A 17,591-nucleotide genomic window follows, 5' to 3' on the forward strand; every position below is an offset into this window, starting at 1 on the left:
TTCGATTTTTTCCGAATTCGAATCGTTCCGAATTGTTCCGAACCGAATTTTTCGCGGCTGCACATGTCTACCTTCTATAATGAGGAACAGTATTTATTGGAATCTAATGCAAATCTCTCTTTACTCTGTCATCTAGTTTATAACGGCATTTACAGACGATGTTAGTGAGACAATATTGTTTTAACTGGGACGCTCCCAATTGGACATTAAACATCATGTGATTATGCTTTCCTTCAACGAACCTGAGAGGAGACTGTCAGAAAGGAAACGGCTCGAAAGGGAACTGCACATCTTGATGTAAAGAAGTTTAACTCCCACAAGCAAATATTTTTATCAAATATATAGATTAATGAATGCTTTTTTTGAAAATGTTAACTAATATTTTGCTCTAGGTTTTATTTTTTAGGTTTAATTTTAAAATTTTATTTTAACGAGTGTAAACCCAGCCTCCACCAATTGGGGAACAGGTAGTGCTTTGGATTGTGTATTTAAAGACTGCCTGTGTTGGGGAAAGGTATGCTTGGTTTGTAAAGCACTTTAAAACTGTGAATGCTCTTGAGAAAGATGGCTGGGTCCGTTGAAATGCGTTGGGCACAATAAAATTGCTTTTAGATGAGAAAAGCTGGTGAATTCCTACTTTGCACACTTAGGAGCCATTTATCCTGATCTTAAGCTGTGAGTATACACACGCCGTTACACGGATATCACAGCACAACCTTCTAATCTAACTAGGAGTACCCCTCTCCTGACGAACAACCTAAGGAAAGCGGAGTACAAGCGAATAAACAGTGAACTGGCGCATCCTTTTTTGCACACTATATCTTTCAAACAGGTTTCAGGAGAGACTGTGGGAAGGCTGCGGTTCTATTACTGAAGGGGAGTTTCTATCCATATTATATGTACTTTTGTTTCTAAGTTTTACAAATGAATGCTAAAAAGGAACACAGGTAGGGGCTTTTAACTCTTTTCAGAGCTAATTTATATATTCACGTGAATAAATCCGGCTCTGAAAAGAATAATAAATGAATCGCTGAATGCTTAGCCCCTTTCAAGTGAATTAACCTTCAAAATCGTAATTGTCTTCAATATTTATACTTATAATAAAGTAATATGTTAATATAATTTTTAACCAAAGAAGCGTTAAGCAGTGATGAACCTATCACTATAATACTAATAGGGTGCGCTGCGAGGATAAATCTAAGCAAAACGAGATGGTGCTGCTGATAAGAGATATATCAATCTCAATATAAACAATGTATGTGGAATATCAATGTAAGAGTACAATCATGGATTTTAACAGCATACACAATTCGTATAACAAAGTGCAATATTAGACAGTCTGGGTAATTATGAGCTCCCCAGATAGCTCACACTCGGTATAAGCGGTAAGCCTAGTCTCCCACAGTGTTCATCAAGCACCATACAGGATAGCAGGATCATAAGAACAAACACTTCAAAACGTTTCAGTAAGAAGTGATTTATTAAAAAGTTATAAAACACATCAAAGGTAACATAAATACATTTACCTAATTGCAAAGTGATAACCCCCCTTTCAATGTGACCTGGAGACACTCAATATACCTCACATAATGGATATAACGGCTATATGAACACACCAATCTCAAAAGCACATAAATGAGAATACATCCAGTTTAGGCTGCCAATACATGAAACAAGTGCTCTGCCCATAGCTCGCGACACACAGAGTAATGTCACACTTCTCGAGTGAGTAAAACAAATCATGGCTATAACACACAGAAATACTTGCATCAATACCTATTGAGCATTACATCAAATTCTGTGAATCCAAAGTCAGAGACAATGCTGAATATATATAGTCTGCTATATAATAAGAATATATTGTCTATGTGACATAACAGTATTGTCTAGAGCTTCTATAGCAATTGTCAATACTGTTTATTATATTCATTACCATTTCAAATGCTGGTGTTAATCCATTTAAACATGTCTCAGTGAATTAGACGGTTAAGTAAACCTATTGGTTATTTATTAGAATTTTTTTTTTAAGCATATTGTGACTATCTTTATGCTAATAAAGTGTAAATAAAGATTACACACAGACATGTGGCAATGGAAAATAAGATAACATATTTAATTAAAGTATAACAATTTTATAAAAATAAATTTAGATATTGTAACTTTGAAACTGTACAGTAACTGAATACATTTTAACTTATATAAACAGATTTATCACTTAACAAAAAAACTAACAATATTTTAATAATAATAATTCTATTTACATTTAAAGACAATTAATACGATTTGGCTTATATAGAGTTATTTATCATTGACAAGGTACTTATAAAATATCTATACTTTATTACTAATCATATTAATTTTTTGATTTAAATTATTTTATATACAAATCTGTTACATAAAAGCCTTAAAGGGATACTAAACCTAATGTTTTTTCTTTCATGATTCAGATAGAGCATGAGATTTTAAAGGGACAGTCAAGTCCAAAAAAAACTTTCATGTTTCAAATAGGGCATTTAATTTTAAACAACTTTCCAATTTACTTTTATCACCAATTTTGCTTTGTTCTTTTGGTATTCTTAGTTGAAAGCTAGACCTAGGAAGGCTCATATGATAATTTCTAAGCCCTTGAAGGCCGCCTCTAATCACATGCTTTTGTATTTGCTTTTCACAGCAGGGGAGAGCTAGTTCAGGTAAACCCTATAGATAACATTGTGAGCACGCCCGTGGATTGTGGCAGACACTGCACTAATTGGCTAAAATGAAAGTCAATAGATAATAAATAAAATGTCATGTGATCAGGGGGCTGTCAGAAGATGCTTAGATACAAGTTAATCACAGAGGTAAAAAGTGTATTATTATAACTGTGCTGGTTCTGCAAAACTGGGAAATGGGTAATAAAGGGATTATCTATCTTTTAAAACAACAAAAATTCTGGTGTTGACTGTCCCTTTAAGTACCTTTCTAATTTACTCCTATTAACAATTTTTCTTTGTTCTCATGCTATCTTGATTTGAAAAACCAGTACTGTAAGCTTTAGAGCCAGACCATTTTTTGTTCAGCACCTGGGTAGCACTTGCTGATTTGTGGCTAAATGTAGCAAACCAATCAGCAAGCTCTACCAAGGTGCTGAAATAAAAATGGGCTGGCTCCTAACCTTTTATTACTGCTTTTTCAAATCAAGATAACATGAGAACAAAAACAAATTAATAATAGGAGTAAATTAGAAAGTTGCTTACAATTGCATGCTCTATCTAAATCATAAAAGAAAAAAATATGGGGTTATTATCCCTTTAACCAAAACCAGAAATTACAATCTCTCTCTCTCTCTCTCTCTCTCTCTCTCTCTCTCTCTCTCTCTCTCAACCCTCAACTTTTTTATTTTTTTGGGCTAAATATCGCGATCACAAGACTAATTAATTGACGGAAAGATTAATGACGTCATCGTCAAACATGTCACATCCAAAACCTTTGTAGTGCTGGTGAATTGGTAATTTTAGTTTATGGAATGGATAAATATTTTCTTTAACGTATTGGGGGTGTAAGGGGTGTCACACAGGAATGCCGTGACAAAATTATATATGATATGCTTAGAAGAATGTGCAGGATTTAGAAAATTAAAAGAACAGGATTTCAATGTTTCCATAAATATAGTGACTTGAAGAGAAGGGAACGGAAGTACTACAAGTCAATTAGAACAGTGACTTTCAACCACTGTGCCGTGGCACACTAGTGTGCCGTGAGAGATCATCAGGTGTGCCGCCGTCACAGAGGCAGACTGACAGGCTCATTTTTGGGGGCAGTTGCAGAAGTATGTGGAGACTGAACAGCAAAGTTCTGCTCACTTTGTGAGCGCCTCAGCAGAGAGCCGACGCCATAATGTAATAAGTTATAACTCCAGAGTGTACAGACCCTACTGCATGTGACGTAGCCCATAATACATGCCCACCTGCCACTTTTGCTTGATTGAAATAGCCAATCTCATCTCTATTGGAAGTTCCAATTAGAGAGAGCGGGCATTGGCCGCTTCTTGTTCGTCCGGAGCGGAGGGTCCACTGAGTAACAGCCTGCTGTGGCGTGCATACAACCATTCACACATGGGTGTGATCGCAGGAGGCCTCTGACCATCGGTAGCCAATACGGTACTGGGCTGGGGTCTTGTCTTGTGCAAATATTGACCAATGATTTTAGACACCGGGTGGCACAGTGTTTTTCCCCCCGCTTTGCTGCCCTGCAAACTTAAAGACTTTAAGTTTGCAGGGAAGCAAAGGAAAAAAAAAACCGTGCACACACTGCACAGGCTTTTAAATTAAGTTTAAACTTTAAAGTAAAAAGAAATAAATAGATGCTTAACTTTCAGCACAAGTCCAAATTTGTGCTGCACCACATGGAGCCGTCCCTGCCTCTAAACCTGTGCTCGCTATATCCCCTGCATCTGGAATGTACCCGCACATAACATAAAAAAACAAGTTACAACCATCCTGCTCTGCAGCCTGGTTGTTTTCTGAATTGAATTGACTAAAATGTACTAAATTGTTTATATATATATATATACATACAGTGGGGGGAAAAAAGTATTTAGTCAGCCACCAATTGTGCAAGTTCTCCCACTTAAAGGGACATGAAACCCAAATTTTTTCTTTCATGATTTAGAAAGAGCATACAATTATAAACAACTTTCTAATTTACTTCTATTATCTATTTTGCTTCATTCTCTTGATATTATTTGCTGAAAAGCATATCTAGATATGCTTAGTAGCTGCTGATTGGTAGCTGCACATAGATGCCTCCTGTGATTGGTTCACTGTGTGCATTGCTATTTCTTCATTAAAGTATATCTAAAGAATAAAGCAAATTAGGTAATAGAAGTAAATTGGAATGTTGTTTAAAATTATATTCTCTACCTTAATCATGAAAGAAAATGTTTGGGTATAGTGTCCCTTTAAGAAGATGAGAGAGGCCTGTAATTTTCATCATAGGTATACCTCAACTATGAGAGACAAAATGTGGAAACAAATCCAGACAATCACATTGTCTGATTTGGAAAGAATTTATTTGCATATTATGATGGAAAATAAATATTTGGTCACCTACAAACAAGCAAGATTTCTGGCTCTCACAGACCTGTATCTTCTTATTTAAGAGGCTCCTCTGTCCTCCACTCATTACCTGTATTAATGGCACCTGTTTGAACTTGTTATCAGTATAAAAGACACCTGTCCACAACCTCAAACAGTCACACTCCAAACTCCACTATGGTGAAGACCAAAGAGCTGTCGAAGGACACCAGAAACAAAATTGTAGACCTGCACCAGGCTGGGAAAACTGAATCTGCAATAGGCAAGCAGCTTGGTGTGAAGAAATCAACTGTGGGAGCAATAATTAGAAAATGGAAGACATACAATACCACTGATAATCTCCCTCGATCTGGGGCTCCACGCAAGATCTCACCCCGTGGGGTCAAAATGATCACAAGAACGGTGAGCAAACATCCCAGAACCACACAGGGGGACCTAGAGAATGACCTGCAGAGAGCTGGGACCAACGTAACAAAGGCTACCATTAGTAACACACTATGCCGCCAGGGACTCAGATCCTGCAGTACCAGACGAATCCCCCTGCTTAAGCCAGTACATGTCCGGACCCGTCTGAAGTATGCTAGAGAGCATTTGGATGATCCAGAAGCGGATTGGGAGAATGTCATATGGTCAGATGAAACCAAAGTAGAACTGTTTGGTAGAAACACAACTCGTTGTGTTTGGAGGAGAGAGAATGCTGAGTTGCAATCAAAGAACACCATACCCACTGTGAAGCATGGGGGTGGCAATAGTTACATTGTAGCTAGCTTAGGGTTTATTTTTATTTTACAGGCAAGTTTGTATTTATTTTAACTAGGTAGACTAGTAAGTAAATAGTTGTTAACTATTTACTAACTACCTAGCTAAAATAAATACAAAAGTACCTGTAAAATAAAACCTAACACTACACTATAATTAAATAAATTAACTAAATTAAATACAATTACCTAAATTAAATCAAATTAGCTAAAGTACAAAAAACACCACTAAATTACAGAAAATAATAACCAAATTACAAGATATTTAAACTAATTACACCTAATCTAATAGCCCTATCAAAATAAAAAAAAGCCCGCCCAAAATAAAAAAAAACCCTAGCCTAAACTAAACTACCAATAGCCCTTAAAAGGGCCTTTTGCGGGGCATTGCCCCAAAGTAATAAGCTCTTTTACCAGTAAAAAAAAATACAAACAACCCCCCAACAGTAAAACCCACCACCCACACAACCAACTCCCCAAATAAAATACTATCTAAAAAAACCTAAGCTCCCCATGGCCCTGAAAAGGGCATTTGGATGGGCATTGTCCTTAAAAGCGCAGTTAGCTCTTTTGCGGCCCAAACCCTAATCTAAAAAGTAAAACCCACCCAATAGAACCTTAAAAAAACCTAACACTAACCCCCTGAAGATCGACTTACTGTTCTGAAGATCCGACATCCATCCTCAAGGAAGTGGCAGAAGTCTTCATCCAACCGGGCCGAAGTGGTCCTCCAGACGGGCAAAAGTCTTCATCCAGACGGCATCTTCTATCTTCATCCATCCGACGCGGAGCGGCTCCATCTTCAAGACATCCGGCGCGGAGCATCCTCTTCAAACGACGGTTTCTTACTGAATGACGGTTCCTTTAAGTGACGGCATCCAAGATGGCGTCCCTTAGATTCCAATTTACTGATAGAATTCTATCAGCCAATCGGAATTAAGGTAGAAAATTTTTTATTGGCTGATTCAATAGAATGCAAGCTCAATCCTATTGGCTGATTGGATCAGCCAATAGGATTGAACTTCAATCCTATTGGCTGATTGCATCAGCCAATAGGATTTTTCTACCTTAATTCCGATTGGATAGGGCTATTAGATTAGGTGTAATTAGTTTTTTATTAGTGTTTATTTTTGTACTTTAGCTAATTTAATTTAATTTATTTAATTGTTGTTATTTAGTTAATTTATTTAATTATAGTGTAGTGTTAGGTGTTATTGTAACTTAGGTTAGGTTTTATTTTACAGGTACTTTTGTATTTATTTTAGCTAGGTAGTTATTAAATAGTTAATAAATATTTAATAACTATTCTACGTAGTTAAAATAAATACAAATTGCCTGTAAAATGAAAATAAACCCTAAGATAGACACAATGTAACTATTAGTTATATTGTAGCTATCTTAGGGTTTATTTTATAGGTAAGTATTTAGCTTTAAATAGGATTAATTTATTTAATTAATTTAATGATAGTGTAGTGTTAGGTGTAATTGTAACCTAACCCCTTAGTGACCAGAGCACTTTTCCATTTTCTGTCCGTTTGGGACCAAGGCTATTTTTACATTTTTGCGGTGTTTGTGTTTAGCTGTAATTTTCCTCTTGCTCATTTACTGTACCCACACATATTATATACCGTTTTTCTCGCCATTAAATGGACTTTCTAAAGATACCATTATTTTCATCATATCTTATAATTTACTATAAAAAAAATTATAAAATATGAGGAAAAAATGGAAAAAAACACACTTTTTCTAACTTTGACCCCCAAAATCTGTTACACATCTACGACCACCAAAAAACACCCATGCTAAATAGTTTCTAAATTTTGTCCTGAGTTTAGAAATACCCAATGTTTACATGTTCTTTGCTTTTTTTGCAAGTTATAGGGCCATAAATACAAGTAGCACTTTGCTATTTCCAAACCACTTTTTTTCAAAATTAGCGCTAGTTACATTGGAACACTAATATCTTTCAGGAATCCCTGAATATCCCTTGACATGTATATATTTTTTTTTAGAAGACAACCCAAAGTATTGATTTAGGCCCATTTTGGTATATTTCATGCCACCATTTCACCGCCAAATGCGATCAAATAAAAAAAATCGTTCACTTTTTCACAAATTTTTTCACAAACTTTAGGTTTCTCACTGAAATTATTTACAAACAGCTTGTGCAAATATGGCACAAATGGTTGTAAATTCTTCTCTGGGATCCCCTTTGTTCATAAATAGCAGACTTATATGGCTTTGGTGTTGCTTTTTGGTAATTAGAATGCCACTAAATGCCACTGCGCACCACACGTGTATTATGCCCAGCAGTGTAGGGGTTAATTAGGGAGCATGTAGGGAGCTTTTTGGGGTAATTTTAGCTTTAGTGTAGTGTAGTAGACAACCCCAAGTATTGATCTAGGCCCATTTTGGTATATTTCATGCCACCATTTCACCGCCAAATGCGATCAAATAAAAAAAAAAGTTACATTTTTCACAATTTTAGGTTTCTCACTGAAATAATTTACAAACAGCTTGTGCAGTTATGGCACAAATGGTTGTAAATGCTTCTCTGGGATCCCCTTTGTTCAGAAATAGCAGACATATATGGCTTTGGCATTGCTTTTTGGTATTTAGAAGGCCGCTAAATGCCGCTGCGCATCACACGTGTATTATGGCTAGCAGTGAAGGGGTTAATTAGGTAGCTTGTAGGGAGCTTGCAGGGTTAATATTAGATTTAGTGTAGAGCTCAGCCTCCCACCTGAAACATCAGACCCCCTGATCCCTCCCAAACAGCTCTCTTCCCTCCCCCACCCCACAATTGTCCCCGCCATCTTAAGTACTGGCAGAAACTCTGCCAGTACTAAAATAAAAGGTATTTAGCCCTTTTTTTTTAAAAAAAAAAGAAGCATATTTACATATGCTGATGTGTACGATCCCCCCTTAGACCCCAACCTCACTGATCCCCCCTAAAAAGCTCTATAACCCTCCCACTCTAACTTAATGGGCGCCATCTTGGGTACTGGCAGCTGTCTGCCAGTACCCAGTTTAGAAGAAAAAAATGGGTTTTTTTTACATTTATTAAAAGTTTCTGTAGTGTAGCTTCCCCCCACACAAAACCAACCCCCCACCCCTCCATGATCCCCTCCATGATCACTTTTTGTGCTTAGATTTGGGTCTTATTTATTAATACATTTTCCGTAGTGTAGCGGTTCCCACCCGCTCCCGCCCCGTGCACGCGCCCGCCCGCCACCCTCCGTGCACGCGCGCGCGCCCGTGCGCGCCCCCGACGATCGCGCCCCCGATCCCACCCCCCTTGACGTCATGCGGCACACCGATGGCCGCCCACCCGCCTCCCAAGTCGGCTCCCACCCACCAACGAAACCGGCCATCGATGTCCGGTGCAGAGAGGGCCACAGAGTGGCTCTCTCTGCATCGGATGGCTGTAAAAGGTTATTGCAGGATGCCTCCATATCGAGGCATCACTGCAATAACCGGAAAGCAGCTGGAAGCGAGCAGGATCGCTTCCAGCTGCTTTCCACACCGAGGACGTGCAGGGTACGTCCTCAGGCGTTAACTGCCTTTTTTTTGAGGACGTACCCTGCACGTCCTCGGTCATTAAGGGGTTAAGTTGGGATTTATTTTACAGGTAAATTTGTATTTATTTTAGCTAGGTAGTTATTAAATAGTTAATAAATATTTAATAACTATTCTACGTAGTTAAAATAAATACAAACTTGCCTGTAAAATGAAAATAAACCCTAAGCTAGATACTATTAGTTATATTGTAGCTAGCTTAGGGTTTATTTTATAGGTAAGTATTTAGTTTTAAATAGGAATAATTTAGTTAATGATAGTAATTTTATTTAGATTTATTTAAATTATATTTAAGTTAGGGGGTGTTAGGGTTAGACTTAGGTTTAGGAGTTAATACATTTAGTATAGTGACGGCGACGTTGGGTGAGGCAGATTAGGGGTTAATAAATGTAGGTAGGTGGCGGCGATGTTAGGGATGGCAGATTAGGGGTTAATAATATTTAACTAATGTTTGGGAGGCGGGAGTGCGGCGGTTTAGGGGTTAATATGTTTAGTATAGTGGTGGTGACGTTGGGGACGGGAGATTAGGGGTTAATAAATTTAGGTAGGTGGCGGCGATGTTAGGGATGGCAGATTAGGGGTTAATAATATTTCACTAATGCTTGCAAGGCGGGAGTGTGGCGGTTTAGGGGTTAATATGTTTATTATAGTGGCGGCGACGTTGGGGGCGGCAGATTAGGGGTTAATAAGTGTAGGTAGGTGGCGGGACATTGGGGGCTATTTAATAACTTCCTAGTTAAAATACGTACAAAAGTACCTGTAAAATAAACCCTAACCTAAGTTACAATTACACCTAACACTACACTATAATTAAACTAATTACCTAAACTACCTACAATTAAATCAAATAAACTAAATTAAGAAAATAAAAAGAATCACAAGAATATTAAACTAATTACACCTAATCTAATCCCCCTAATAAAATAAAAAAGCCCCCCCAAAATAATAAAATTCCCTACCCTATACTAAATTACAAATAGCCCTTAAAAGGGCCTTTTGCGGGGCATTGCCCCAAAGCAATCAGCTCTTTCACTTGTAAAAAAAAATACAATACCCCCCCAACATTAAAACCCACCACCCACACACACACCCAACCCTAATCTAAAACCCACCCAATCCCCCCTTAAAAAAACCTTACACTAGCCTGAAGATCACCCTACCTTGAGCCGTCTTCACCCAGTGGGGCACAAGTGATCCTCCAGAGGGTCCGAAGTCTTCATCCTATCCGGCCAGAAGAGGACATCCAGACCGGCAGAAGGTTTCATCCAGGCGGCATCTTCTATCTTCCTCCTTCCGGAGCAGAGCGGGTCCATCTTCAAGACATCCAACGCGGAGCATCCTCTTCATCTGACGGCCGACGACTGAATGACTGGTCCTTTAAGTGACGTCATCCAAGATGGCGTTCCTTGAATTCCGATTGGCTGATAGAATCCTATCAGCCAATCGGAATTTTGTTTTAGAACCTGGACAGCACTTGTTTATTGGTGGTTGCTTCTAGCCACCAATCAGCAAGCATAACCTAGGTTGTGAACCAAAAATGGGACAGCTTCTAAACTTACATTATTGCTTTTCAAATAAAGATATCAAGATAATGAATAGAAATTGATAATATGATTAAATTAGAAAGTATCTTAAAATTGCATGCTCTATATGAATCATAAAATTAAAAAAAATGTTTTCAGTGTCCCTTTAATGTAAAGTGGATTTACACTATTGAAATAATTTTATTTTATATAACACTAAAAATTAATTTATACAACGTTAGTATATAAGAATACAAGTATGCAGAACAATGTTAGTAGATTAAAAAGCTAGATTACGAGTTTTTCGTTTTAAACTGTGCGGTGCTAACGAGCTGTTTTTTCTCACCGCTCACTTACATACAGCGCTGTTATTACGGGTTTTTACAAACCCGGCGTAAAAAGGCAAGAAGTGAGCGTTGAGCAAAATTTAGCTCCATATCTCACTTCAATACCAGCGCTGCTTAAGTCAGCGGTGAGATGGTTGTACGTGCTTGTGCACAATTTCCCCATATGAATCAACAGGGAGAGACGGCTGAAAAAAAGTCCAACACCTGCAATAAAGCAGCGTAAAGCTCAGTAACGCAGCCCCATTGATTCCTATGGGGAAATAAAATTTATGTTTACACCTAACACCCTAACATGAACCCCGAGTCTAAACACCCCTAATCTTACATTTCTTAACCCCTAATCTGCCGCCCTGACATCGCCGAAACCTACATTATATTATTAACCCCTAATCTGCCGCTCAGGACACCGCCGCCACCTAATTATACTTATTAACCCCTAATCTGCTGCCCCCAACATCGCTGACACCTACATTATATTTATTAACCCCTAATCTGCCGCCCCCAATGTCGCCGCCACCTACCTACACTTATTAACCCCTAATCTGTGGCCCCAACGTCGCCGCCACTATAATAAACATATTAACCCCTAAACCGCCGCGCTCCCGCCTCACAAACATTAGTTAAATATTATTAACCCCTAATCTGCCATCCCTAACATCGCCCCCACCTACCTACATTTATTAACCCTTAATCTGCTGCCCCCAACTTCGCCGCCACTATACTAAATGTATAAACCCCTAAACCTAAGTCTAACCCTAACCCTAACACCCCCTAACTTAAATATAATTTAAATAAATCTAAATAAAATTACTATCATTAACTAAATTATTCCTATTTAAAACTAAATACTTACCTATAAAATAACCCCTAAGATAGCTACAATATAGCTAATAGTTACATTGTAGCTAGCTTAGGGTTTATTTTAATTTTACAGGCAAGTTTGTATTTATTTTAACTAGCTAGACTAGTAAGTAAATAGTTGTTAAATATTTACTAACTACCTAGCTAAAATAAATACAAAAGTACCTGTAAAATAAAACCTAACCTAAGTTACAATAACACCTAACACTACACTATAATTAAATAAATTAGCTAAATTAAATACAATTACCTAAATTAAATCAAATTAGCTAAAGAACAAAAAAAACAAACACTTAATTACAGAAAATAATAAACAAATTACAAGATATTTAAACTAATTACACCTAATCTAATAGCCCTATCAAAATAAAAAAAAGCCCCCTCAAAATAAAAAAAACCCTAGCCTAAACTAAACTACCAATAGCCCTTAAAAGGGCCTTTTGTGGGGCATTGCCCCAAAGTAATCAGCTCTTTTACCAGTAAAAAAAAATTACAAACAAACCCCCCAACAGTAAAACCCACCATCCACACAACCAACTCCCCAAATAAAATACTATCTAAAAAAACCTAAGCTCCCCATTGCCCTGAAAAGGGCATTTGGATGGGCATTGCCCTTAAAAGGGCAGTTAGCTCTTTTGCGGCCCAAACCCTAATCTAAAAAGTAAAACCCAGCCAATACACCCTTAAAAAAACCTAACACTAACCCCCTGAAGATCGACTTACTGTTCTGAAGATCCGACATCCATCCTCAAGGAAGCGGCAGAAGTCTTTATCCAACCGGGCTGAAGTCCTCAACGAAGCCGGGAGAAGTCTTCATCCAGCCGCGCGAAGTGGTCCTCCAGACGGGCAGAAGTCTTCATCCAGACGGCATCTTCTATCTTCATCCATCCGACGCGGAGCGGCTCCATCTTCAAGACATCCGGCGTGGAGCATCCTCTTCAAACGACGGTTTCTTACTGAATGACGGTTCCTTTAAGTGACGCCATCCAAGATGGTGTCCCTTAGATACCAATTTACTGATAGAATTATATCAGCCAAACGGAATTAAGGTAGAAAAAATCCTATTGGCTGATTCAATAGAATGCAAGCTCAATCCTATTGGCTGATTGGACCAGCAATTAGGATTGAACTTCAATCCTATTGGCTGATTGCATCAGCCAATAGGATTTTTTTCCCCTTAATTCCGATTGGATAGGGCTATTAGATTAGGTGTAATTAGTTTTTTATTAGTGGGGTTTTTTTGTACTTTAGCTAATTTAATTTAATTTATTTAATTGTTGTTAATTTAGTTAATGTATTTAATTATAGTGTAATGTTAGGTGTTATTGTAACTTAGGTTAGGTTTTATTTTACAGGTACTTTTGTATTTATTTTAGCTAGGTAGTTATTAAATAGTTAATAAATATTTAATAACTATTCTACGTAGTTAAAATAAATTCAAACTTGCCTGTAAAATGAAAATAAACTCTAAGCTAGCTACAATGTAACTATTATTACTACTACTATTTATAGGTAAGTATTTAGCTTTAAATAGGAATAATTTAGTTAATGATAGTAATTTTATTTAGATTTATTTAAATTATATTTAAGTTAGGGGGTGTTAGGGTTAGACTTAGGTTTAGGGGTTAATACATTTAGTATAGTGGCGGCGACGTTGGGTGCGGCAGGTTAGGGTTTAATAAATGTAGGTAGGTGGTGGCGATGTTAGGGACGGCAGATTAGAGGTTAATAATATTTAACTAATGCTTGCAAGGCGGGAGTGTGGCGGTTTAGGGGTTAATATGTTTATTATAGTGGCGGCGACGTTGGGGGTGGCAGATTAGGGGTTAATAAGTGTAGGTAGGTGGCGGCGACATTGGGGGCAGCAGATTAGGGGTTAATAAATATAATGTAGGTGTCAGCTATGTTGGGGGCAGCAGATTAGGGGTTCATAAGTATAATGTAGGTGGCGGCGGTGTCTGGAGCGACAGATTAGGGGTTAAAAAATGTATTTTAGTGTTTGCAATGTGGGAGGGCCTCGGTTTAGGGGTTAATAGGTAGTTTATGGGTGTTAGTGTACTTTTTAGCACTTTAGTTATGAGTTTTATGTTACGGCGTTCTACCATAAAACTCATAACTACTGACTTTTAAATGCGTTACGACTCTTGACGGGGTAGGGTGTACCACTCACTTTTTGGCCTCCCAGGACAGACTCGTAATACCGGCGCTATGGAAGTCCCATAGAAAAAAGACTTTTTCAAAGTTTACGTAAGTCGTTTTGCAGTAAGGCCAAAAAAGTGTGTGGCGACCGTAAACCTTCAGGACCTCTTAACGCTGCTTTTTTAACCTAAAGCATAACTCATAATCTAGCCGTTAGTTTTTAACAATAAAAGCATGCATAACAATCTGCTATATTACGAGTTTTGCGGTAAGAGCTGCTCGGTAATAACTTGCACATTATTGTCACCGCTCACTTACCTACAGCGCTGGTATTACAGGTTTCCAAAAACCCGGCGTCAGCAGGCAATATTGAAGCGTAAAGCAAGATTGAGCTCCATACCGCACTCCAATACCAGCGCTTCGGTGAGCTGCGGTGAGCTAGTTTTACGTGCTCGTGCACGATTTCCCCATAGACATCAATGGGGAGATTCAGCTGAAAAAAAGGCTAACACCTGCAATAAAGGAGCGTAAAGCTCTGTAACGCAGCCCCATTGATTCCTATGGGGAAACTAAATTTATGTTTACACATAACACCCTAACATAAACCCAGAGTCTAAACACCCCTAATCTTACACTTATTAAACCCTAATCTGCCGCCCCCAACATCGCCGACACCTACATTATATTTATTAACCCCTAATCTGCCGCCCCCGACACCTACATTATACTTATTAACCCCTAATCTGCCGCCCCTGACATCGCTGACACCTACATTACTATTATTATTATTATTTATTTATAAAGCGCCAACAGATTCCGCAGCGCTGCCCATGGGTACAAGGATAACAGTACAGTGGAGAAACAATACGATAAGACACAACATTTTACAGACAACTACAGGGGGAATTGAGGGCCCTGTTCCCGTGGGAACTTACAATCTAGATGGGTAGGAGGATTGGAAACAGGAGGTGGGGACTGCAGAGGTGAGAATGATATTAGTGAGGAGATAGAGGGCAACTGTTAGTTAGTTGGTTAGTTTGTTAATAAGTCGGGTGATAAGCTTCCCTGAACAGAAAGGTCTTTAGGGAACGTTTAAAGGACGAGAGGTTAGGGGCTGACATCTCGAGGAAGTGCGTTCCAGAGGTTTGGTGCCGCACGAGAGAAGTCCTGTAGTCTAGAATGAGAGGAGGTGATGGTAGAGAATGCAAGAAGCAGGTCGTTGTTGGATCTTAGGGGACGGGCAGGAGTATATTTGTTGATGAGTGAGGACAGGTAGGGTGGGGCAGCATTAGTGAGGGCTTTGTAGGTCAGGGTGAGAATTTTGAATTTAACTCTGTTGTGAATGGGGAGCCAGTGAAGGGACTCACAGAGAGGCGCAGCAGAAACAGAGCGTCGAGAGAGGTGGATTAGTCTGGTGGATGCATTTAGGACGGATTGGAGGGGAGAGAGGCGGGAGAGAGGGAGGCCAGTTAGTAAGTTGTTACAGTAGTCAAGTCGGTAGTTTCAGCACTCAGAAACGGGCGAATTTTGGAGATATTGCGTAGGTGGTTGCGGCAGGATGAAGAGAGCAGTTGGATGTGGGGAATGAAGGACAGATTTGAGTCAAGCGTGACTCCGAGGCAGCGGACTTGGGGTGATGGGGAGATAGTGGTGCCGCCAACAGTGATAGAGAAATTAGAGACGGGAGTGGAGCTAGAGGGGGGAATTAGAAGTAGTTCGGTCTTGGACATATTTATTTTTAGGTGGTGAGAGGCCATCCAGGAAGAAATGCCAGATAAGCAGTCGCTGATGTGAGAGTTGACAGAAGGAGAGAGTGCAGGGGTGGAAAGGTAGATCTGGGTATCATCAGCATAGAGGTGATAGCTGAAGCCATAGCTGTTGACAAGTTTACCCAGTGAAGAAGTGTAAATAGAGAAGAGTAGAGGACCCAGGACAGAGACTTGAGGTACTCCAACAGACAGGGGCAATAGAGAGGAGGAGTCACCAGCAAAAGAGACTGAGAAGGATCTGTTAGAGAGATAAGAGTGAATCCAGGAGAGGGCAGTGTCACAGAGACCAAGAGAACTGAGAGACTGTAGGAGAAGGGGATGGTCAACAGTGTCAAAGGCAGCAGATAGGTCAAGTAAGATGAGTATAGAGTAGTAGCCTTTGTTTTTAGCAGAAAGGAGATCGTTAGTAACCTTGGTGAGAGCAGTTTCAGTTGAGTGTTGGGGACGGAAGCCAGATTGCAGGGGGTCAAGCAATGAGTTGGACGACAGGAAGTGGGTTAGGCGATTGAAAACTAGTTTTTCGAGGAGTTTTGAAGCTAGTGGGAGCAGTGATATGGGGCGGTAGTTTGCAGGGGAGTTAGGGTTGAGGGAGGGTTTTTTGAGGATGGGGGTGACCTTCGCATGTTTGAAGGAGGCAGGGAATGAGCCGGTAGAAAGGGATAGGTTAAATATGTGAGTAAGAGCCGGAGTGAGGGTGGTAGACAGAGGAGGAATTAGATGTGAAGGAATAGGGTCAAGTGGGCAGGTAGTGAGGTGTGAGGAAGACAAAAGGGAAGCCACTTCACTCTCGGTGGTTGGGAGGAGGGTGGCAGAGGGGGTGACTTGGGAGATTGCAGGTTTGTGTTGGGATGTTTCCTCGGATTGCAAGTGTTTTATTGAGAAAATAGTCAGCGAGGTCTTGAGCACTGAATGCAGATGAGGGGGGTGGTGCAGGTTGGTAGAGGAGAGAGTTGAAAATAGAGAAGAGTCTTTTAGGGTTTGAGGAGTGAGTGGATATAAGAGAGGAGAAGTAGGTTTGCTTTGCTAAGCGAAGGGCAGAGGTGTAAGAGTAGAGAATGAACTTATAGTGCATGAAATCATGTTCAGAGCGGGATTTCCTCCAGGCACGCTCAGCAGTGCGGGAGCATTTTTGTAGGTGACTCGTTTGTTGGGAGTGCCAGGGTTGGAGCTGACGACGTGGGGCTTTGCGAGGTTGGGGTGGAGCGAGAGTGTCAAGTGCAGCAGAGAGAGTATTGTTATAGTGGGTTATAGCAAGGTCAGGGCAGGATATCGTGGAAGTGTGGGGGAGGCGTAGTTGAATAAGATTGGAGAGTTGGGGAGCGTCCACAGTGTTCAGATTTCTGCTGGTGCGGGGGCGAGAGGGGGAAGTAGGTTTAGTATCTATATTAGGATTAAAGGTGAGCAGATGGTGGTCTGAGATGGGAAATGGGCGACATGCAACATTAGAGAGAGAGCAGAGATAGGAGAATACCAGATCAATTGCGTGTCCTTTGCGGTGGGTAGGGAATAGGGTGGATTGTGACAGGCTGAAGGAGTTAGT

The sequence above is a fragment of the Bombina bombina genome, chromosome 1 (assembly GCF_027579735.1).
Source record: "Bombina bombina isolate aBomBom1 chromosome 1, aBomBom1.pri, whole genome shotgun sequence".
Classification (NCBI taxonomy): domain Eukaryota; kingdom Metazoa; phylum Chordata; class Amphibia; order Anura; family Bombinatoridae; genus Bombina; species Bombina bombina.